Source organism: Carettochelys insculpta, chromosome 19, assembly GCF_033958435.1.
Source record: "Carettochelys insculpta isolate YL-2023 chromosome 19, ASM3395843v1, whole genome shotgun sequence".
NCBI classification, from domain to species: domain Eukaryota; kingdom Metazoa; phylum Chordata; order Testudines; family Carettochelyidae; genus Carettochelys; species Carettochelys insculpta.
The window spans coordinates 5,243,425-5,266,074 of record NC_134155.1 but is presented as its reverse complement, the minus strand read 5'-3'; the positions used below and the strand labels follow the sequence as shown (position 1 = coordinate 5,266,074).

Below are 22,650 nucleotides of genomic sequence, written 5' to 3'. Positions count from 1 at the left end.
AAACATACTGTAGCAGCCCTTTCACTCTAATGCATGGGTGTCGAACCTTTTGGCTTGCCTGGGCCGCATTGAGTGAAGAGGAATTGTCTTGGGCTGCATATAAAATATATAATATAGTTAATGTATATAAATCACATAGTAATGTTAAAAGTTCACGATCTTGTGGGGCCACATTACTAGCTGTCCAGGGCCACATGCGGCCCGCGAGCCGCGGGTTGCACACGCCTGCTCTAATGCAATGTGCCTGCCCAGTCCTGCATCCCCGCAATAAAGTGCAGATTCAACTGAGGACAGATCAGTGTTGAAGAGATGCAATCCGATCAGCACAATACATTCCAAGGCAAACGGTGGGTGATGTCACTTGGGTATGCAGCATTACAACAGGCTTTTGGGGGGTTGAGTGGGGAGTTAAATATTATGGCTACTGACTGCCTTCACTGGGAGGTATCAGGTAGGAGTGGGTCACTGAGGCATCTTTCTATCTGGGAATCAATCTCCATACTGGCTTGAAAGATCAATGCATAAAATATGCTTGATCTCCTCCAAGGCCCCTTTTGTCACACATCACAAGATCAATGCACTATTTGATGTGACTGTCATGGGTGCTCAAGAAGAAGACATAGGACAGAAATAGCAGAGGTTGGGAGCTGTAAGTCCAGGTTGATGTGCATCAACAGAGCCGTGTGTGAGGAGCCCAACACTGGATTAGTGGGGGGAAATGAGGGTCAGGACTAACGAAGAGAGGCAGAACTGCATAGGTGGGAGCCATAGTTTGGACTTGTGAAGTGGGAAAATATGATGTGGGTCAAGTCAGATTCACTGGCTGGGCTGTGTGAAAGAAGCTCAGGACTGGAATAGCAAAGAAGGTTGTTGAGGGCTGAAATTGAGCAGCTTCAGAAGAGCTGTGTACAGGGAGCCTAGGATCAAAGTACACCAGGACAGAAGAGCTTAGCTGCACAAAGGTGCCTTACCATACTATGCACAGATCTAGGTGATCCTATTAAACCCTGACCAATCCACTTTTTACATGTCAATGAACAAACTCCAATGGGCTATAATGCAAAGTTTTCTATTGGCTTCAACAGGAGTTGGATCCACCCCCACATTCATGAGAACTCAAATCCACTCAAACCCAGAAGAATGCCCAATGCGATCTAACATGCTCCTCGGCAAGCCATGAGAACTTCATGTCAAAAATATTCTTTTTCCAACCACAAAAAAAGCACTACAACTCTTTAAAGATCAATAGCCCTACAGCGTTCAAACCGTTGCCAATTTCTCCTTGCACTCACCACACCTAGCTCATAACAGATCAATAAGGTTTAATTACAAGCACTGTTAACCAGCCTATCTATTAACTCCATGTTAGAATTGTACAGAAATCACAGGAGACAGAACAGTTTCACCACACTTGACACACACACAAGGTAGTTTCTGGTGAGCACACTCAGTGCAGTTAAGAGGCAGCTAGCAACATCACCTCAGAGCCTGAGGGCTCCTGCCACTAGTCAAGTTACCACAACAGTTCCCTCAAAAGCCTTAGAGATCTAGACATATTCCTGGCCCTTCCCCTTAGAGGCTCTCACAGTCATGTAAGGCGGTGGTTCAGATTATCACCTTCAAAAGTAGAGGGGAGACACTAAAAACAGAGGTCCAGTAGGATCAACAACCTGATTTTCTGGAGTTCTGACCACCACTATTTCTTCAGGGGGTGTTAGGGGGTGACCATTTGCTCCAGGCACCAGGCCTTCAGGGCCTATCCCAAGGTCACTCAGTGCAGGCAATGGCAGAGCCGGGAAAGGGACACACCACTCCCAATTCCTAAACCCCTGCTTTGGTTACTAAGTAAAGGGGAATCCCCTGAATGGAACTCCACTGCCTGACCACACAAAAAGGAAACAATGCCAAGAGAGAAACACCCAGAGACTGGCTGGAGGTATGTGTCTGTCTGACATAAGGTGGGCACACACCTGACAACACAGCTCCAAGAACTCCCCATTCCCCCTCTGCTCAAACCACCACCCACTGGCCCCTGAAAACAACCATTTCAACAGCGGCTCCTCCCCTATCCCCAGGTACACCACACCCCAGAATGTAGGCAGCCCCGCATTTCAGCCTGACTCAGAACACCACTGCACTACCTTGCAGATACAGCTCAGACTGCCCAGAGTCCAAGTCCCTGGGATCTGCCAGCTCTATTGTTTATTTACTCAGAAGTATCATTCCCAGCTTGCCAGAGCAGCCCCACTGTTTGTTCCTTACTAAACAGCCTAGTCCAGAATCCTCAAAAACACCAGCATATTGCATGGGCATCCCTGGAGTGGGGCTGGGCTGCCCCAGGGCATCATTGTATCTTTTTGGGCAATGTAACCTAAAGGACCCCTAACCACCTTGCTCATTCTGTTTGCTCAGCACAGGCTAAAGAGACAGCTTTTGCTTTCAAATTTCATCTCAAAGGATGTGAAAGTCTCCACCTAGCACTAGGGTGAAGACCTGTCAATATGTTTGTCACAAAACTGCCACGGATGTATTAGACAGCCCACCACCAGAACCACCAAAAGGAGGAGTTAGCTCATATTAGAGCTGCCTGAATTTTTTCAACGCAAATTGTTTCCTGAATAAATATGGAGTTTTGCCTAAATTGGAATTTTTCCACAAGAAAATGTTGATTTTGACCATATTGGCTGGTTTTGATATGGATGCTTGAAGGTAAGTCTTTTGTTTCAAATCTACATTTGAAAGTATCTACATGCCTCAACAACTTTTGGTCCTGTGAAAATTTTCAACCTTTTGACTTTTAATCCAGTTGTAGGAGAGAAATGTATATTGAAATATCAGTGTGTCGGAGTCACCATCTGCAGGGTCCCCTTTCCAGTGGCTGACCACCTTCCTTTCTCTACCTCAGTTTCCTTAGGGAATCTTTAATCCTCTTGCATCAGGGTTTTATAGTTCTGATCCACTTTCCCTTCAGGGCAGCTCTTGACAGACAATAATCTCTTTTACATCATCATGAAAGGTGCTGATCAGACTGCGGCTGTAAGGCTGAGCCAGACTCCCCCTAAAGGGCCAGTCTGGATGTAACAACTGGAGTGTCCTACAGGATGGAAATTCTGTTTTCCAGAAATTCTGCTTGAGACAGAAGTAAGCAGTAAGCTGCTTTAGTCACTGAATCACCTGTTAAGAGCTCAGAGATACAACCAGCCACAATAAGCTGATGTGCTCTATCGTATTCCTGCACCAGCATCACAGTTCTGAAGCTTAGATCCTAAGTGCTTTGAGAAAGGGACCATCTGTTTGCTGTGTGTGCTCAGCACCTAACATCCTGGGGTCCAGGTTCAGGACTGGGGCTCCTAGGTGGTACAATAATGCAAATGAACAATAACGCAAATGAACAATAACAAAGCTGAAAGTTTCTGCAATGCTCAAACAAACATATGCAAGCTACTTTCCACTAAACAGCCTGAAGGATTACAAGGCTTTGCCCAACAAAACAAAACAGCAGAAATGTAGCACTTTAAAGACTAACAAAATGACTTATTTGTTGATGAGCTTTCTTGTGACAGACCCACTTCATCAGTCTTCATTCCCTAGGGTAAGCACAAGTACTGACAATCTCTAAAGGCGCTTGTTTAAATCTTGCTCTTGCTGAGCCAGCCAGGGCCTTGTAACAGCATATGGTCAGCTCTGAATTATCACGCTTACCAACAGGGTCCCTTGGAAGCAGCTCAAGCAGTGAACAGCACAGGAAGCAACCCACACAGGTAGCATGCCACAAGAGCCTGGTCCTGTTGGGGACCGAGAATGTGGGAGGGCACAAGCCCACCCACAGCTACAAGATCTCCTCTAAAGGGGACCAAGGGTCACTAAAAACCACAGTCCCCAGATAAATTTGGAGGACAACTAAAAAGAAAAACAGGGATGGGCATGGAGGTTAGAGGGTGAAAACAAGGGAGCCGGAAGGGGACTCTGAGCAGAGAGCCCTGGACAGCACACATCCAGGCAGAGTTCCTGTGGGTCAAAGGAGCAAGGAACAAAAGTAGGCACCACAGTCACAGTCCCCACCCCCCTGACCCTCAGTCAGCTCCTCTCCCTGGTCCTGTAAATGGCAGCAGGAGGACGGGGTGGGGCTTGGATCACACCCCGCCCCAGCACCCCACTTCAACTGCACCAGCCATGCCCTGGGAGCCCTGGTGGGAATGGCTCCACACAAATTCCCCACACACTCCAAGCTGTGGAGAGAAGCCCAGCCACTGCCTTGTCAGCCCCCTATCTCCTCCGCAGCAAAGAAAGCATCAGCCATGAAGATGGAAGTGCAGACCTGAAGCAAGGGTGGAGGGTTCAGAAGACCCCCAAGAAGATGGAAAAAGGGGGTCTGCTTCCTCCCTTGCCCAGGGGCAGGTCAGCAGAAGTTCCCCCACCACCCACCCAACAGCTCCAAGAACTAGCTGGAGGAGGTGGGAGGAGAGAAGCGGCCTGTGCAACAGCAGGAAAAGAGGGGAACTGGTTCAGGGGAGGCAAACAGAGGCTGTTGTTCACACCAGCTGCCCACCAGCCATGCCACAAGAGCTGAGTGGAAGGCAAATATACTTGGAAACTGGGTTGGTACCTTTTTGTTCCTCACATAGGCTCACAGAGAATGTGGCCCAGCAGCCAAGGCAGGCAGCTAGGGCCCATTAAGAACCAGCCTGCAGCAAAATGCTAATCAGACACCTGCTGCCAGTTAAATCCTGCTGGCCTGCTATAAAAGGTTCCCCTCCTCCGCCCCCACAAAGGGCAGAAGGGATGAGGGGAAGAAAAGGGGACCAGGAAGTGACACTGGAAAACAGAGGTTTGGAGAAAAGAGAAGACTCAGCCAGATATAAGGGAGAATGTCCTAGAAGGAAGCGATGGGCGAAGTGGCCCAGGGAAAGGTTGCTCTCTTTGGGGCAGAGGCAAAGCACATCAGCTACGCATGCCAAGATAAGGCTCATCATCAGAGCTCATGCTTCAGGGTGCAAGCTCATGGACTGCAAAGGTCAGGAAGGACTTCAATCTGTTCTCCAGCACGGAAGACCTGACAAGATTCACAGTGATGTTGAATGGGTCTTCTGCTGAAGCACCACAACAGTGGCCACTCACCTAGAAGAGAAACGAGACTAGAAAGCCCAATCTCTTATCAAATGCCATAGAATTTTTTTCCTAAGAATTAAACCAATAGGGTTGCATAGAATTTAACATAGAACTATTATGTATCCTTTTCTACTGGTTATCTAAACCAGCCTATACAATTCTGTAGAAGGGATATAATCCTCCATTATATTCTGCAGGACAATTCTAAGTTCCTATAGAAAGTAAAAGAAAACTTCACCCTTTCCACAGGTTAACTGAACAATCCTATGGAATCACATAGTTGGCTACCATTTCCTATAACCATTTTAAAGAATTTAATTAGGTGCTATAGGAAAAATTAGCATTTAAATTTCCTTTTAAATTCTACAGGTCTTTTGGCCAATAGAGAGATCCAGTTTCGCACAGCCAGTTTGACGCACATTACAATGCAGCCTAGGGACAAGGGCAGCCACTGTCTGAGTTGTCCATTCTAGTATCCACAAAGAAAAGTGAAGTGAACGCAGAACAGTTCAGCAAGAGGAGAAAGAGCCCCTAAATTCAAAAGGCGATGATAATCTGTTGCTAATGTATTCCAGAAACAAACTCATATATCAAATCGATTTATTTTCATATTGATTCCACATGTAGCAGCAATGCATCTGAATTTTAAGGCACCTGATTCGCGAAATATAGATTCAGAGAAGGCAATCTGGAAACAGAATTCCATTAGTCCTAAGACACTGACGGTACTTTGACCTTTTCACATCTGAGAAGGCCACTTGCATATTTATACTGGTTAAGGTTAAATGGCAAAAGCTTTATGTTTAGTCATGATACAGTCTTCCCCCGCCTTACGAGGGAAATTTGTTCCTGAAAAACCCCTCTTAGGGCGAATTCTCATAAGTCAAAAATGTAATTACCATTAATTTCAATGGGAAAAAAATTTATGAGTTCCTGAGCCCCCAAATTTATACCCATTTATGCTAAAACAAAGCCAAATCCCATTAAATCTGGTGCAAGGGGGTGGGCAGGGCAGAGCAAGGCATGGGGAGGCAGCCCAGCCTGTGTGCAGCTTAGGTTAAGTGGGGAGGGGATGCTGCCAGGGGCTGGCCGCGCGGGGAGGTAGGCAGGCACAGGGGGCCCCCAGCTGGTGAGGGGCAGTGCCTCGCTCATGCGGGGCTGCGCAGCAGAAAGGCCCTGCCGGTGGCAGCTGACGCGGCAGCAGCAGGTGAGCCAGGCGCTAAATTGGAGGGAGCGCCGCCGCCGACGGTGAGCCCTGAGGGGGTGAGTGGCAGCAGCAGGGCCGGAATGGGCTGCATGCCCGGCATCCACGTCTCACAGAGAGGCATGATCTACTGCCAGGACTCGGACAAGTTTACTTCCCTGCACCAGACTGCCGCCTTCTTGCTGGGCACCTCCGCCACCCCCCTGCACGGCCTCTTCATCAAGACCAACGCTGCCAACTCCATCCCCTCAGTGATGGCCTACCTGAGCTGCCAGCCTCCAAATCAGTCCTTGTAAATGTGAAGAAATACCTTGTAAGCTGAAGCAGGGGTATTAAATGAAACTCCTCGTAAAGTTGAATTCTCGTAACTTGAATGGGCATATCTCGGGGTATAACTGTATTACTCTAGCTCTAGGGAGGAACAGAGATATCCCTTTTGTTCCTATTGTCTTTCATTTCCGTGATCCCTACGGAATGGATTCTGAGTTCAGTCACAGGGATGTAAATCTAGAGTGATTCTATAGAAATAGTGCCTTTGCTATGCCCTTACACTGGTATAACAGATCAAAATCTGACTCCATACAAGTGCATGTGATTTAGAGACAGAAGAGTTAAGAGCATTCTATAGATAGTACAATGTTCCTATCACTGACCTACAGCCTGCAGATTCAATTTTATTGCCTGCAGAGGATACACTGAGGTCAATATTACAAACTCATTGTACCTGTTAAACAAATTACCAAAATGGTAGATGATTATATGGGGAAAGCCATCCAGGGTCAGTCCTGGAGGTGTAACCTTGCTGGGCACGTATTCTTCATGCTGGATCAGTTGGTCTCCCCTGCTGGTGAGTGACTGATCCTTTAACATCAACAGACAGGTGTGGGCTGAAAGCAGTCCTTGACCTTTTGACCCAGATCTTTTATTGCTTCCATCCTCCAATGCCCTCTGCTAATACATTCAGAATAATGCTCAGCACTCAACGTGCTCTGCATTTTCAAAGCCCTTGTACAAACTGGCATGCCTTTGCACAAAATCCACACAAACTAGGGAAGTGCTGTTCTGCCCATTCAACAGCTGGGAAAACTGAGGCATGGAGTTGGGGTGGTTCAAATGTTCAAACATGGGTGCCTAAAAACATGGCACCAAAGTCCATAGACAGGCATGTAAAGAATAGGCTTATTTTCCAAGGCACCTTCCCATTGTGGACGGCTGCTCTGAAAAAAAAAATAATCAAGCCATTCATTATGGATTTAGGAACCCAGCTTTAAGGCACATGCAAAATCAGTGACGAGAGCAGAACTGGAAAACAGGGGTTCCTAACTTCAAGACATGCTGCTTCTCCAAACAGACACCTATTCTACACTTCCTGGAAGCCCTGGAGTTTGGATCTGTGTAGAGAGCCAAATGAACAGACTCAATTTAGGAGAGAAGGGGAACCCTGCGAAATGGAACAATCCATCAACCAAAGCTGACCAGGTGGCATCAAGAATTTAATTAATCTCTGCCATAATTTTCCTTCTCCCACCCTTCAACTGTCTTGTCTGTTTAACCTGCAGGGGCAGATTAAGAACAGATGGGGCCCTAGATAACACAGGCACAAGGCCTCCCCTCCACCAATATACTAAAATATTAATGTAACATCATTATTTATGTTTTTAAATTTTAATTTTAAATTAATTTTAATTTAACTTTAATTTTAAAATAATTACATTTCTTTCGTTCCATTTAAGCAAATTGTTTAACCAAACAGGCATATGGAGACTTGGGGCCCATTGAGCAACAGCCCCATTTGCCCTTATGTTAATCCACCACTGTTAATCTATAAATTCTTTGGGGCAGGAACAATCTCATACTATGTGTGTATAGTGCACCTAGCACAATGGGGCCAAGATCTGAGCTGGGGCCCCCAAAAGCTACTATAAGGCAAGCAACCCTAATGGTAACCCAAGACTATCTGAGCTTTAATATTCAAGTTTGCAAAAAGCATTTTAGTTCAAATCACCTAAAACATCTATAGTAAAATCCCAAGTGTGTGCACGCCCACCAGCACAGTCATCTGAAATTTCTGTCTTAGCAGAATCTATAGGGAGAGCTGCAGCTCCCCTCTGACTGCCATGCTCACGTGCTGATATTTTAGGTGCTGCCAGCCCTACGTCATCTCAGTTCTTTCTTACCAGCCATTCTGAAAGAAGGCAGCAGGAGGGCAGATAATGGAAGGGACATGGGAATGAATCTCAAAAGAACAACAGGTATGAACGGTGAGTAACCCTTTCTTCAGCTTTGAGTTGCTTGGCCATGTCGATTCCATTCTAGAGGACTCTCAAGCAGCATCCCAAGAGGTGGGCTCAGAGTTCACGGTTGCGTGGCTCGCAACAATGCTCCACCAAAGCAAGCATCATCTCCTGCTTACTGGGTAAGCATGTAGTAAGATGTAAACATATTAATGGAAGACCAGGTAGCAGCCCTGCAGATGTCCTGGACGACACCTGGGCCATGTAAGTCACCAAGGAGGCTTGTGCCCTACTTGAATGGGCAGAGTCATAAATCACTGGCAGAGGCACTTTCACCAAATCATAGCAGCAGTGGATCCAGGCAGTGACAAAGACTCAAATTTTCTGAGCAGACACTAGATGACCTTTTACTCTGTCTGCCATTGCAACAAACAGCTGTGTTGACATGAAATTGGTTGGTCCTTTCTGGGATAAAAGTAACTAATTTCTTACAGGTGTTGTCATATCACAACCCCACTTCCCACCTCCACTCCTAGACACTTATCTTCATGGATCCCTTAGCATGAATTTAATACTTAAAGCTACTACCAGTACTCTAAAATAAAAAACTTTAATATTGGAATAAAAGCCTGAAATAATCTTAGAGAAAAACTCATACATTGGCTCATATAGCTGGCCTTGTGCTCTCCCTGTTCTTGTGAAATGCCTTGAGATGAATGTGCAGCACATCAGCCCTTTCTAAGCCACATTTTCACATATTACATAGGATTCCACAAAGTATAAGGACATCCCACACATGAAATGAATAGCAGGTTCCCTAAACGACGAGTGGTAAGAGCAATCAGTTACACTGTAATGCTGTTATTCACCTTATTGAATCCCTTCTCCCAGTCAGCGTTGCTTGCAGCAAAGGTGTCTACTGGAAAGATGAGCCTTTTAAGTCTTTTGACAATGTTTTTCCTCTAGAAGCCTTGAATTGCACAAATCCCAAGTGTGTTTCCTGCCGATTTATTCTCAGTGGATCAGCAAATGCCCTTACTTCCTTTTCTTCAAAGTAAGGACATTCTGGATTCTCTTGCCATTTTTCAGGAATCAAACCCAGCAATTATTAAGTTCTTATAATTAGATGCACTTTCTTTGCATATCCTTTGATCAGCTTTGTTAGAGGCAGCTGTGAATAGTTTTGTCCTCATGTTGTCAGTGACTGTTTGAATGAAGAGAGACGAGCTGATTCTGTAGTAATAGAGAGGAAGCCGTGCTAGTCTATACACTATCAAAACAAAAACAGTCAAGTAGCACTTTAAAGACTAGCAAAATAGTTATTAGGTGAGCTTTCGTGGGACAGGCCCACTTCTTCAGACCATAGCCAGACTATGGTCTGAAGAAGTGGGTCTGTCCCACGAAAGCTCACCTAATCAACTATTTTGCTAGTCTTTAAAGTGCTACTTGACTGCTTTCTGTTTTGAGCTAATTCTGGTGCTTTTTCCAGCACTGTTTAGTTTCCTGTTTTTGAACGTCATGCATTGTTCAGCCTTTTGGTCTTGTTTAGAATGGGTCTGTTTTTAGTCTTTCGATTCTCTTGATGTATATTTTCTTTAGGTTGTCTGCTTTAGGAACAGTCTTCTCATTCTTGTAACACTGCAGACAAATCCTTTAGTTCTGTCAGCACATCCAGCATTCAAGGGAGGTTTCTGATCAAATTTACAGAATGTAGTTTTGAATATAGTCCTTGAAATTTAGCACGCTCATGTCTGACACTCTATCAGTGTTCTGACGCCTCCTCAAAGTGTTTTACTGAAGCTGGATGTGATGTTACTGAATTCTGACGCAAACTTAAAAAAAAAATTGTAGCAACCACTGTTACATGTTTGCACCAAATCCTGTACAAAGTAGACCATGTAAGATGTCTACAGAAAGTTTATGATTCACGCATCTGTTTATACTGCTCATACACATATTATTTTTTGTACTTGAAGTTATGGGTACTGGCTATGTACTCGTATTTCAAATGTTTGTCCCTCAGAAAACTCAACAGAAGGTTTCCCCAACCTATTGTGAAATGGTTGCTAGCCAAGTGAATATCAATAATGCACTGACAATGCAGCTCAAGTGATGACAGTCCACTTCTGAGGAACCTTGCTGTGAACTTTCAGACAAGCATGTAAGCAATGGCTGCTAAGGACTGAGTCATGCATCTACAAGTGACTTACTCACATGACAAACCCCATATTGAGAGGTACTGTTACACTAGGGCCGTGTCTACACGTGCACGCTACTTCGAAGTAGCGGCGCCAACTTCGAAATAGCGCCCGTCACAGCTACACGTGTTGGGCGCTATTTCGAAGTTGAAATCGACGTTAGGTTGCGAGACGTCGAAGTCACTAACCCCATGAGGGGATGGGAATAGTGCCCTACTTCGAAGTTGAACATCGAAGTAGGGCACGTGTAGACAATCTGCGTCCCGCACCATCGAAATAGCGGGGTCCGCCATGGCGGCCATCAGCTGAGGGGTTGAGAGACGCTCTCTCTCCAGCCCCTGCGGGGCTCTATGGTCATCGTGTGCAGCAGCCCTTAGCCCAGGCCTTCTGGCTGCTGCTGCTGCAGCTGGGGAGCCATGCTGCATGCACAGGGACTGCAACCAGTTGTCGGCTCTGTGGATCTTGTGTTGTTTAGTGCAACTGTGTCTGGGAGGGGCCCTTTAAGGGAGCGGCTTGCTGTTGAGTCCGCCCTGTGACCCTGTCTGCAGCTGTTCCTGGCACCCTTATTTCGATGTGTGCTACTTTGGCATGTAGACGTTCCCTCGCAGCGCCTATTTCGATGTGGTGCTGCCCAACGTCGAAGTTGAACGTCGACGTTGCCAGCCCTGGAGGACGTGTAGACGTTATTCATCAAAATAGACTACTTCGATGTCGCTACATTGAAATAAGCTATTTTGATGTAGCGTGCATGTGTAGACGTAGCCTAGGAGAATAATGGAAGGACTAATGACCCATTATTTCTCTACTGCTGCAAATCTGCACAACGAATTTTGCATGTGGTGTATGTAATATGTTTGCTTTAACAATTTTACTCTTTTTTTTATTTATAAACCTTTAGATTTTAGATTCTAAAGACCTGCCCAAGCATGCTCTTTTGGGTAATATTTCAAGTGTAAATTGACCTGGGAATGCAGCTGGTCCCTTTGGGATCAGAAGAACCTGTTCAGATTCGATGAGATTGGTTTTCATAACCTCTTGTCTGTATAAGGAGTGGTACTGGTTGTGCCACAGGAAAGCTGGAGTGTCTGAGGGGATTGCTTTTATGACTTCTTGTTAGCCAGTGTGCCTTACAGTGGAGAACCCCCAGTCTTGGGCTGTAAGTAGCCCTGTTTCTCAGAAATTTGCCCTGACCTGATCCTCTCAGCAGTGACCTAGAACCTACAATATCACAGCAGGTATGTGTGCCAGACTACAATGACCGCTATGCATGTTGACACCACCCATCTTGTATTAAGCATTTTGCCGGTGGGGTTTTTTTGTTTTTGTTTTGTTTTGTTTAAAGTACCATGTCTAAGTAATTACAGTATGCTCTCAGTCCATGGGAGTTTTTTGGCGATTGACTGTACAATGAATACAATGTGTCCAAAAAAGCCTTAAAGTCATATTTACCTACAGTGACTTCTAAAGCTTCATCAACAAAAAGTTCCTGTATATTGTCAAGACAATGCCATAGTAAGACAGTAGGAAAGTCCATTTGCAGTAGTTTTCCAACACATGCTTTAACTCCTAACATCACATTAGTGCCATCACTACAAACACAGATCAACAATTCAAATACTAACAGAGAGGTAGCCGTGTTAGTCTGTACTCCAACAAAATAAAGCAGCAGAAATATAGCACTTTAAATACTAACAAAATGATTTATTTTGTGATGAGTTTTCGTGGGATTGACCCACTTCTTCAGATCAATTTCATTTCCAATAAATTAAATTGATCTGAAGAAGTGGGTCTGTCCCACGAAAACTCATCACCAAATAAATCATTTTGTCAGTCTTTAAAGTGCTACATTTCTGCTGTTTTAATTCAAATAATAGTTTTTTTGTGAACCCAGAAAACAGCAAGCATTTTAAAACTTCTCCTTTAATGGCTTCTACTGTTACACTTTTCAGTTCAATCAAGTCCTGAAGAAACAGAACTGGCCTCATAATTCCATCTATACCAGCTTTCAAATAATAAGAGTCAAGTTTCCAGCAGGAGTAGTTATTTGTCAACAAGTATAGTAATTTTTTTTACTTACTCTTGATTTTTTTGGACAATTTTCATTTTCATTCCAATGGATACATGATTGATTATGTCTACACAAACTCTTCTACTATCCAATAAATGTCCTATTTCAATTCTGTTGATTTGCTACAGCTCAGGGAGACTTTCCTGGTCACTGAGTGGTCGATTTGTTTTAGCAATGTATTATGCTGCATGAAATATATGAGCAGTACTTTCACATACAGCTTGTTCACTTTTAGCCGTCAGATTAAGAAGTGTTTCTTTTTCAGCCATGGCGTGAATTTTATCAGCCTCCATGTGAGCTGTAGATATCTTACGTTCACTTTTTGCAAAGGAAGGACTGCTCTCTATTCTTTTCGTATAAGGCTATTTAACAAGAGGCCCAGTTTAAAGAGCTGTTAACCCCTCTTGTAGAGTACAGCTTCAAATTGGAAATGTCATGGCATACTGTGCACGCAAGTTTACCACCTGAGCAAAAGCCAGTTTTTATTTTTGAACTCCTCGAATTGCATTTTTGTCCAGACAGCAGGGTATGGTTGAGTCTCAAGTTGCTTACCTAGCAAGTCAACAGTTTCATTTGTCTTCATTCTTTGTGGCAGCTCACACAACACAGGTGAAAAGTGTCAGCGTTTTTTCCCTGTGGTTGATTTCAGCATCTTCATTTGTTTTGCCTAAAAATCCATTTCCTCACATTTACATGTAAACCACCTGATTTGGGTATCTTAAACATATATCTTCTTCAAAGGCATTTTTTCCCAATTTACTTTCTACTGTGAATTGCGCACCTGACACCACAGAGTAATCTAATCCAGGATAGGGAAGTTGTTCCTATCGCTGTTTACATATTGAACATAAAACTGCTTTACTTCAGCAAGGGGATCTGCCTTTACTCTGTATTTCAATAAGGCTGATACAGTCACATCTCCAGCTATTTTCCACTAGCTGTGCCATTTACAGGACACTAACCACCTTCATTCCCACCACTCTGAACCTCCAAGTGCAGAAGGTGGGGGCCCACATGAGACTGTAAAAATACCATGTGCAAAATGAGGGGAAGGCCCCCTCAGTGGGAGCATGAAATTTTGTAAGATAGGCACAGCACAATTGGCTTCCCAGTCTCAGGCTCATCCATACTGTTTTTATGTATGTGTATTCACATTTATATACCGATTAATGAAGTTTTTACATTCTACATACTTATTTTTTTACATATGCTGAAAGGGTTTTTTTCATATGAACACGAACAAAATTTCCATTGGTTTGAATTACATTAGGCAGGTTGTGGAGGTCCTCCTAATTGCAGGGACAAAAAGTAGAGCCCAACGTAAAAAGTTTGCTCACCCCTAGATTAAAAGCTTCCCAAAGTCATAGATTTCCTGACCCTGGAAGGTAGTTGCCACCAACCAAGTGAGAAACCCACCCTTTAAAACTCAGGAAGATACTCTTGGAATGTCTCTGGGTGGGGTAACCCCAAGCTCTGAACCCTCCCTTAGGAGCGACCTTGAAAACAAAGAGAAAAAAATGAAGCTGCAATGTCATAGCTGACATTTCAGTCTTAGGAATGGATATACACAGACCCTTCTCTAAGGCACAGGAATCAAATCAGTCCCTTTAAACAAACAAACAAACAAAAAAGGTTATTTATTAGCAAAACAAAAGATAAAGTACACAACATGATAAAGCCCACTTGGTTGTTGGGTGTTACAGAGCAACTTAAAAAAAAAAAAAGAAAAGTAGATAAAAGCACAAAAAATTACTTCCCTGAATTCAGTTTAGAAGTTACAGTGTACAGGGGGAGTGATGGGGGAGGAAGAAAGGTACACCAGTTAGCCTAAGAAGTCCCACACCAAATCCAAAATAAAAAAAATAAACTGACCGTGTATGACTAAACCTTCCCTTTCTACTTGCATATCTATATGTCAAGATTATGTTGTGGCCTGAATATTTATGGGATTCATTAAGAACAGACCTGCTTAGGCTTAAAACATCTCTGTCTCTCTCCTTCAGGCAGGCAAAAGAAAAAAAAACCCTCAGCAGATAACTGCTTCAATTCAAAAGATCCCTCTCTCCCCATTGGCTTACATGGCTGCTTGCCAACAGAGAATCCACTCCCTCTGGGTTTAATCTTTCACAAGCGTTCATTCAGGACACCCACAAAAGCTCAGTACGTAATAAATAAATGTTAATCAGTAGTGCCTGGACACTGATCTTACACATACAACTCATTCAACAGGCTCAAGTTGCGTTTGCAAAGACAGGTTGGCATTCTTATTCCCACCTCGCAGATGAAGAAACTGAGCCACCCGCAGAAGCAGTGACTTGCCCAAGATACAGGCCAGGAGGGAAGAGTAGAGCAAAGAATAGCAGAGGCCTATCACACCCAGAGCAGAGCAGCCTCCCAATAGGCGCATTCTGTATGACTGAGAACATGGTAGGCCTGAATCACAGTAACTCCAGTCCTGAGCTAGAAAAATGGGTGGAGGCAGAAGACTAAGTCTCCTGAGTGTTCCCTCTGTGCAGAGCTATCCAGGACCCTGCCACAGCTCAAGTGTAAATTAAGCAGCCTCAGGAATGTGAGCATCTACACATGATCTAGTTCTGCCTCACCCCAAGAAAATGCATCCTCCGTCTTCCCTGCCTCTCCTCTTACTCAAACTTCCCAGTTATTTTTAAACTCATGGCACTTTCACCCAGGGAGTCCCTGGAAACCAGAAGCACCTTTTCTTGTATGCCTGGAAAGCAGCGAACATCCTAGAGGTCCTGTGGCCAATAAACAACAACAAAACAAACATCCTAATGTGCACCGGGAAATGTACCACAAGGCAGAACACCCCCACTGTGTAAACTGAATGTGCCTGAGATGACCTATCCTTCCAGTAAATTCAACAAAGAAAGGCTGCAGAGGAAAGAACTGCCAGCAAAAACATCACACGTTATTTGATTCAACCTACAGTAAATGCAGCCAAGGATCTCCCATCCCCAGTGAGGAGCAGCTACTGGGACTCAGGAGACACACAAAAGCAGATATAAAGTGGCAGAAGATCAACATGGAGACAAGCAGGAGCAGATCAAAGGGGAAGGGAGTTTTTATCTGGGGGTAGAGGGTAATATTTCCAGAATGGATGAAATATTGAAGACTTTTAAATGCTGACTCTAAAAGCAGAGATGTGGCATTCTGGAGGGATAACGAACCAAAATTGTCCTCACTATCACCTCCATGGATGCCAACAATCACCTCGCTACCACCTCCACTGTCCCAACAATCTCCCTGGCCAAAGAAAGCATTACCTGGAATTAGTATTGCAGTAATGGCTGGACCCAACCTTACAGATACAAATCATCTGACAGTTTCCCTCCTTATCCACTAGCCCAGGGGTCAGCAACCAGTGGCTCTGGAGCTGCATGTGGGTCTTTAAGGCTTTCATTTGCAGCTCCGAGTGCTGCCGCTGCTGACTCCTCTTGCTACTCTGGAGGCTGCCTCACCTAAACAAAAAAACTAAATTCAGTTGCTGGCCGTTTAACCAACTGAATTTTTTTTTTTTTGTTTAAGCAGCCCACCAGAGCCACTGAGCAGTCAGCTGTGGCAGGAAGCCCCAGAAGAGAAAGCTGGCAGAGCAGGGAGCTGCCCCCACTCCATGTGGGAGAGCACTAAGCCCATAGGAGAGCTGGGGGAAGGGACAGCAGAAGTGGAGCTGAGCAGCCATGGAGAGAAGGAGGGAGCAGGGAGGAGCAGCAACCATGGAGGAGCAGTATCATCTGAGGCAGATTAATCCTGGCACAGGGTGGGGACAGGTTTGGGGCTGAGAGGGTTTAAGACTAGGAGTGGGGTGTGTGGTTTGAGACTGAGAGGAGTTAAGTCTGGGGATTGGGGGGGCGTTGCAGGATGGAGGGTAAAGCCTGCGGGTAGAGGGCAGATTTGGGAGCTGAAGTGGGTAAATACTGGAGATGGGGGTAACATCTTTCTAACTAGTACAAATCACTGTGTGCGCGCGGTTCTTAAAATAGGGGTGATATTGCAGTTTGATGTTATTTATTGAGGACTGTATTGTATTCACATGCACTGCAGCTCCTGAAGTATTGCTTTTGTAACTGAATTTGAAAAAACAGCTCTTCTCACTATTTCAGTTGCAGACCCCTGCACTAGCCATTCCTCACCTGAAACCTTTATCAGTGACCTCAGCCCTTCCTAAGTGTATGGAGCATGTGACAGGTGTGCTGATGTAAAAGCTGTTAGGTCATCACTGAGATATGAGAAGGATGATGCTGGTGCACATATTGCTTTGGGGTCTGCACAGGGATAGGAGGGAAAGCCTGAGGGTGTGCTGGAATGCACCCTCAACAGCATGGCAGCACTTGGAAGGTGCCAAAAAATGCACGAGTCTTGCCCAGTAACTTATTTCCAGGATTTAATAGCTTAGGAAGACTTGGGTGTCCTACCACAGTCTTAACTGTTACCAAGTGCAGCGTATATTTATTAAGCCTGTAAATCTCAGCACACCAATTGCTCTTTCTCCCTCTCCACGCAGGAAGACGAGTATATACATTGCAGCTTATAATAGGCTCCAGCAACTTCAGGAGTCAAGAGAATGCTCCTTTCCATTAGCTTTATCCCAGCCAGGCTAGAATGTGAAGGTTCTCCCAATATCTCTACACAGTCACAGGAGGTCAGTACAGCAAATTGCATTTGTAATGCTATCACAAGCAATTCTTTACCAAATACCACTCTCACCTTTCAACTGGATTACCCAAGCTCTGGCTGCAGCTCAACTAGACTACAGCCCTAGATCTAGATCTACTTTTACAGCTACGCATCTACATAAAAGCTATACCTGGAAGTTGGGAGTCCTGGCCCTTACCTTTCTGTGAGTGAGTTTTGGAAGCTTTCCCCAGCCAATAGATGAAATGAAAATGGACGGACAGCATAATAAATAAAACAGAAAAGTGGAGAGAGAGTGAGAGGATAGACAGAAACAGAACAGTAAGTTTTCAAACAGGCTGAGTTTTACAATGATTTTCCAGGATCAAGGGGCCTGTTCTCACCATTCAGAGTGCTGTACAGCACGAAGTGCAACAGGGCCCCAGCCTTGACTGAGGCTGTTAGCAGCGACTGCAGTACACATAAGTATGGATCCACAGGAGCATTGGAGCAGAAGCTGCCCACAGCATGGCAAAGGAAGGAGGAAAAAGACCCTCCTGAAACCCTAACTCTGGTGGAGCAGTCCTTAAATCCAGGAGTCATCCTCCTAGCAGGAGGGTGTCTAATTCACTGAGCAGGCAGGTGGGACATCTCCCTAGTTCACAGCCATTAGGAAAGACCATCATTCTTCCCAGTGTCCATGACTGGAGCACTAGGAGTGGGAGACCTTCTGTGGCTAGGGATCTGCATCTTCTACTCCCTGAATAGTTACTGGCCCTTTCCTGTCAATATCCTCACCCCCACCCCCTTACCCCAAGCCTGAATTTTGCAGGAGAGCACTAGGCCTCTCATAATTAAAGAGGACAAAAAAGAGACAGTCCCTGTCCCACAGAGCTTACATCCAGTCTTGGATCCTTTCAGGCTGCCTAGAGTAAGGCCACCTTCTTGACACAGGGACCAGAGGGTGGCACCTACCCAACCCTCCCAGTTAACCCTGTTGTTCTGACTACTGCTGCAGTCTCACTTCTTAAGAGCCCAGTGTAACAATTTACACCAGCTGCAAGTCCAGCTCACTGGCTCCCATGGAGTGGTGCTGACTGTTACATGGTGGGGATCTGAGCCCACTTATTGCAAGCGAGCTGTGCAAATTAAAACAAGTAGGGGGTATGGGATGAGCTCTATAAACAAATCTAGCCTCAGAGCTGGTAACATTGAGCTTCAGGTATGTGTTTATCCCTTCAAAGCCCAGATCTGTGCTGGGTCTGCTTCATTTTGCTGCTGTTGAGGTGAATAAGGCCTGGGTGGCAGCAGCAGCAAAAAGAGGAAAAACTAAAATAAACCACATCCCTTAAAGGAAACAGTAAAAGACTGCAATGGCTTCTGTCAGAATGAGCAGAAAGAGACTGAGCAGGCGGATAATAAGTTCTGGCCTTAGCAGATGGCTTTGTTCTGGAATAGGAAGGGGTTCCCCCTCCCATACCTGCAAACTTGTGTCACCTTCTCTTTCAGTCTCACCATCAGTATATATCACACAGTGCCTTGAGATTTGCTTCCTCCTTGTCTTCCTCCCACTACAAACCCAATTATAAACATCCTCCTCAGCACAGCTCTCTAAATAAACCAAAGGAGCAGCCTGACAATGAAGACTGCTTGATCGTCAGCATATTAAATTCACTCATTATGGCTAGGAGGTCAGGAAAAGTAATCCCACCATTCATTTCTCTTACTGAATTAAAATACCCCTCCTGCACTCTCCCTCAACAGCTACAGCTCTCTATTGCTATAGGGATGCAACTCCACACTTTCCATTCAGCTGCCTGACTTAGACAACATGGAGATTCATTCAACCATATTCTCATTTTTCTCTGCCTCACGCATTTGTGATATGGGGGAAGAGGGTGGAGGGGATAAATAATATCTTGTATGTTACACATTAAGATAAATAAAAAGGTGCTGGAGACTCAAAAAAGGAAACTGATTAGAAAGCAGGACATCTTCCAACCCAGAGACAAGAGGAGATTTCTTTAAGGATGAAGGCAGTAATTCAGATGCCTGTCACATTGAGGGGGATATTGATTTTAGATCTAGAATAGCACATTGGGTACAGTATCTGGGCATGTTCTGTGCACAGGATGGATTGCCACCTTTACCCAGGAAGACATACTCCGGCACATGATGCACAGTGCTGAAGCAAAATGTATTATCTAACACACGCATAGACCTTGGCCATAAGAAAAACACCGGGAAAGAAAAGGTTTTAATTTCACCCTCCAGATGAACAGTAACAGAGAGGTAGCCTGTTAGTCTGTACTCCAACAAAACAAAGTAGCAGAAATGTAGCACTTTAAAGACTAAGAAAATAATTTATTCGGTGATGAGCTTTTGTGGGACAGACCCACTTCATCAAATCAATCGCATTTCCAATACTGACATTTATAAGTACAGAGGACGCCCCCACAAAAAATGCAATAAAAACTGACAAATCAAACAGGATTGAAGGAGGGGGTGAGGGGTGGAGGGATGTTAATTGTCCTGCCTGAGATAATTACGAGCATCAAAGGAAGGGAAGCAGTCCTTGTAATGCGTGAGGTAATTGATGTCTCTCTTCATACCATGTTAATGTGTTGAATTTGAATATGAGCTCCAACTCACAAATTTCTCCCTCTAATCTGCTTTTAAATTTTTTATGCTCTAGGACACAAATTCTCAGGTCTTTAACAGACTGACCCACTCCTCTGAAGTGTTCATTTACAGGCTTATGTGTATTGAGTTTCTTGACATCTGCTCTGTGTCCATTTATTCTTTGGCGAAGGTTTTGCCCAGCCCTAGGTGACAGCCCTGTCCTTTCCTATAGACAAACACCTAACCTGAGAAAGAGTCTCACCAGCAATCACAGGCTACACCACAGTAATACTAATCTTGGAACTTTTCCGTGCAACAAACCCCGCTGCCAACTTTGTCCACACATTTATTCTGGGGATACTATCATTGTACCTATCCATGCTAGTTACAAGATCAAAGGCACATTCTCATGCACTTCCAGCAGCATTATATATGCCATTATGTGCCAGCAATGCCCTGCAACTATGTACGTTGGACAGACTGAGCAAAACCTTCACCAAAGAATAAATGGACACAGAGCAGACATCACGAAACTCAATGCACATAAGCCTGTCTGTGAACACTTCAATGGAGTGGGCCATTCTATCAGAGATCTGAGAATTTGTGTCCTAGAGCATAAAGAATTCAAAAACAGATTACGGCGAGAAATTTGTGAGTTGGAATTCATATTCAGATTTGACACATTAACATGTGGTAAGAGCATAATCAAATACCTCACACATTACAAGGACTGCTTCCCTTCCTTTGATGCTCGTAATTATCTCAGGCAGGACAATTAACATCCTTCCACCCCTTACCCCCCTCCTTCAATCCTGTTTAATTTGTCAGTTTTTCTGTTTTGTTTTGTTTTTGTTCCTCTGTACTTATAAATGTCAGTTTTTATTAGAAATGAGATTGAGCTGATGAAGTGGGTCTGTCCCACAAAAGCTCACCACCAAATAAATAATTTTATTAGTCTTTAAAGTGCTACATTTCTGCTGCTTTATCCTCCACATGGATATTCTATCTCCTCAGGGCTTCAGGAAGCTCTGTTTTCTAGTCATTTTAACTCATAGCTGACAGATATTGCACTGCACCAAGAATATACAATGAAGCAGGCAAAATTTGGGAGGTGGGCTTTTTAGAAATACCAGGAGTGACCCGATTTCACTGCAGCTCTTTGAGAAGCAAGACTGGGTGAGTAGCAAAGGAAGGAATGCATAGCACAGGTGTAGAGCAGTGTGGCTGTTCTCTGGATAGCCCAGATTGCAAGGGACGCTCCTGTCAGATTCACACCTTAAATCAGGTCCTGTTTTCCTAGATCCTTGTCAGCCAGAAGAGATCCTTCTTAAGACTGTAAGCTCTTTGGGGCAAAGATTGTGTTTTTGTTCTGTCTGTACAGCTCCAAGCACAATGGAGTTCTGGTCCATGACCATACATTTCAAATAAATAAATAAAAACCTTATGAGGTTTGGGTGGGGAGAATATTTTAAAACAATTCCCATTATTTTCAGTCCCACTCTGTCACTTACTCCTGGGAGACCCACTCACTCTTTTTGGCAAGTGTGAGCCAGATTCAACTTGCAATAGATGCCCAAGAGCTGCTTGGGCTAGGTAATCAGCACTCTGGCACTGTCCCAACTTCCAGACCTTGGTCTCCTCATAGCAAGGACAAACTCCCTCCATCTGTGAAAATCTTACCACCTTCATTCAAAGGCTGGAGGCAGGAAATCAGCTCCTAGGTAATCTACACTCTATAAAGCAGCAATCACCTTCAATACCAGAAAAACTATCCTCTCTTTAGAGATGGTCTTTCTCTGACACTAGCCATTTAAAATGGCCCCCTTTGGAAAAGCAATTTAATTAACATGCTGACAGTGTGCTAACCAATGGTACCCAGTAAGAGACCAGATTTTTCCATCCTGTGATCACAACAAAGTCCTAGTTTGCTTGCAAACACAAACTCCCAGGAATGAAATGGAATGGTAGAAAAGAAGGCAATAATTTCACTTATCCCAGCTACCACCTTTTGTGGCGTAACCCCAGCCAGCTTGTCACCATCATCCTTACTAGATTATTCGGTGCATCATTCTAGGCTTGCACAAAGCCTACCACCAATGGGAGCTAATCTAGCCTCTCACATTGACTTCTTCAAGAGCAGAATTAGGAGCTAAGTATTAGGCAGTTTCTGTTCCAAAATGAGCATTAAAAAACTAATCGCTTCAATTACCCAGACGGCAAGGATGCTGATGGGGAGTGCCTCATGATAATGATTAGCAGCATTTAACAGAGCCATTTATACACTGACAGCCGGTCACAGCATTAAGTAAATAATCATACTGTTGGTTGGGCTGCTCTCTCTCTGTCTCTTTCTCTTTCTCTTTTGTTCTGGTTGTTAGATAAATAGCTCTCACCATGTCCACAATGCTCTAGCTTAAAAAAAAAATTAAAAGTGAATGCCCATCAATCTCTCTCTGAAAACAGGTCTCTCTCCCTAGATATCAGTTTATGCCTGCTGAGAATCTGGCCCTGGTTGTGTGATGCTAAACAGGGCAATGGTGCTGTCAATACCTGATGGCCTAAGTACTCCAATTAGCCACAAAC

The 22,650-nt window shown here is 44.4% G+C and overlaps 1 protein-coding gene and 1 pseudogene across 2 annotated transcripts in view; both read right to left on the bottom strand.

Moving 5' to 3' along the window:
- The window catches only part of DOC2B (double C2 domain beta), a 162,134-nt gene that overhangs the window by 96,062 nt on the left and 43,422 nt on the right, over window positions 1–22,650 (bottom strand). The gene's annotated exons all lie outside the window — the stretch shown is intronic.
- Window positions 12,082–13,396, bottom strand: LOC142023201 (E3 SUMO-protein ligase KIAA1586-like; annotated as a pseudogene).